The sequence below is a fragment of the Cryptomeria japonica genome, unplaced genomic scaffold (assembly GCF_030272615.1).
Source record: "Cryptomeria japonica unplaced genomic scaffold, Sugi_1.0 HiC_scaffold_168, whole genome shotgun sequence".
In the NCBI taxonomy this organism is placed as follows: domain Eukaryota; kingdom Viridiplantae; phylum Streptophyta; class Pinopsida; order Cupressales; family Cupressaceae; genus Cryptomeria; species Cryptomeria japonica.
Window position 1 is genome coordinate 155001 of NW_026728990.1, and position 2411 is coordinate 157411.

The following is a 2411-nucleotide window of genomic DNA, read 5'->3' on the forward strand; positions in this document are numbered from 1 at the left end:
GAAGTTGGAAGTTGGGTTAATTGCCCGGGCGCGCACCTTCGCCAGGGTGGGCACCTTGGTGCGCACACCTTGGCTGGGCTGCGCACCAGGGCGGGCTCAAGATGGCACCAGCATTCCCTTTTTCTCACTATCTTTCAAAACGGAAATTTTAAAATCTCGTTTTTTTTTTGCCTTTTATGGAAATTAGTGAAGGCATCGCATCAAAGGTGCGCACCTCGCTGCCCACCTTGGTGTGCTCCGAGGTGCCCACCACGGTGCGCAACGCCGGTGCGAACCCGGGAGCGCCCCGATGTGTGCTCCAAGGTGCGGCGTGCACGAAGTCGGACCCCGGTTTGCCCCGGGTGCGCACCTCGCGTGCACCTTGGTGCGCACACCTTGGCTGGGTTGCGCGGCCTGGTGGGCACCATGGTGCGCACCAAGGAGCGCTCCGAAGTGTGCTCCAAGGTGCGGCGTGCACGAAGTCGGAGCCCGGTTTGCCCCGGGTACGCACCTCGCGTGCACCTTCGCCGGGGTGGGCACCTCGGCTGGGTTGCGCGCCCTGGTGCGCACCAAGGAGCGCTCCGAAGTGTGCTCCAAGGTGCGGCGTGCACGAAGTCGAAGCCCGGTTTGCCCCGGGTGCGCACCTTCGCCGCGGTGCGCACCATGGCGTGCACGAAGTCGGAGCCCGGTTTGCCCCGGGTGCGCACCTCGCGTGCACCTTCGGCGGGGTTGCGCGCCCTGGTGGGCACCATGGTGCGCACCAAGGAGCGCTCCGAAGTGTGCTCCAAGGTGCGGCGTGCACGAAGTCGGAGCCCGGTTTGCCCCGGGTGCGCACCTCGCGTGCACCTTCGGCGGGGTTGCGCGCCCTGGTGGGCACCATGGTGCGCACCAAGGAGCGCTCCGAAGTGTGCTCCAAGGTGCGGCGTGCACGAAGTCGGAGCCCGGTTTGCCCCGGGTGCGCACCTCGCGTGCACCTTCGCCGCGGTGGGCACCATGGCGTGCACGAAGTCGGAGCCCGGTTTGCCCCGGGTGCGCACCTCGCGTGCACCTTCGCCGGGGTGGGCACCTCGGCTGGGTTGCGCGCCCTGGTGCGCACCAAGGAGCGCTCCGAAGTGTGCTCCAAGGTGCGGCGTGCACGAAGTCGGAGCCCGGTTTGCCCCGGGTGCGCACCTCGCGTGCACCTTCGCCAGGGTGGGCACCTCGGTGCGCACACCTTCTCAATGTTTTCTTGCCTTTTCTGGAAATTGGTGAAGGCAGCGCATCAAAGGTGCGCACCTCGGTGTGCTCCGAGGTGCGAACCCGAGAGCGCTCCGAGGTGCCCACGAAGTCGAAAGTCGGGTTAATTGCATTGTTTTCCCCGGGTGCGCTCCGAGGTGCGCAACATCGGCGCGCACCAAGGAGGGCTCCGAAGTGTGCTCCAAGGTGCGCACGATGGCGTGCACCTCTGGTGCGCACGATTCGGAGCTCGGTTTGACCGGGGTGCGCACACCTTGGCTGGGTTGCGCACCTTTTGTGCGCTCCAAGGTGCGCACGAAGTCGGAGCTCGGTTTGCCCCGGGTGCGCACCTTCGCCAGGGTGCGCACCTTGATGCGCACGCCTTGGCTGGGCTGCGCACCTTGGTGGGCGCCATGGTGCGCACCTTTCGTGCGCTCCAAGGTGCGCACGAAGTCGGAGCTCGGTTTGCCCCGGGTGCGCACCTTGGTGGGCGCCATGGTGCACTCCGAGGTGCCCAAGATTGGTGCGCACCAAGGAGCGCTCCGAAGTGCGCTCCAAGGTGCGCGCGAAGTCGAAAGTTGGGTTAATTGTCCGGTTTGCCTCGGGTGCGCACCTTGCGTGCACCTTCGCCAGGGTGGGCGCCTTGGTGCGCACACCTTGGCTGGGCTGCGCACACCTTGGCACCCGCGTTTCCTTCATTTTAAATTTTTTTTTTTTACAATCTCTCAAGTGGGAAATTCTATAATCTCAACTTTTTTTGCCTTTTCAGGAAACTTTTGAATGGAGCGCATCATTGGTGCGCTCCGAAGTGTGCTCCAAAGCTCTCTCCAGCTGCGTGCACCTGCCCCGGCCGCGCACCCGGCCCCGCCCAGCTTCGCTCACCTGTCCCGGGCGTCTGGTGCGGAACCTTAGAGTAAGAAACATCACCGTGCACCTTGGCCAACGTGCGCGACTCGACCGAGCGCGCACTGGCCGAGGTGCACACCGATTTCACCTGGGTGCGCGCGCAGCACCTCGGGCGCACCGGGGTGCGCGCACAACGCCCGGGTTGCACCGTGGCCTGTGTGCTCGGGGCGCCTCGGGTGCGCGCTCGGTGTCGCCCCCGCGCGCGCGGTAGTGCGGGCAGCGCACCCCGGCCCGGCCCGGCCCCGACGAGAACGCAAACGGGCAAAAGGTTTATTCAAATAGCATTGCGACGCCCGGCGAAAAACTAAAAA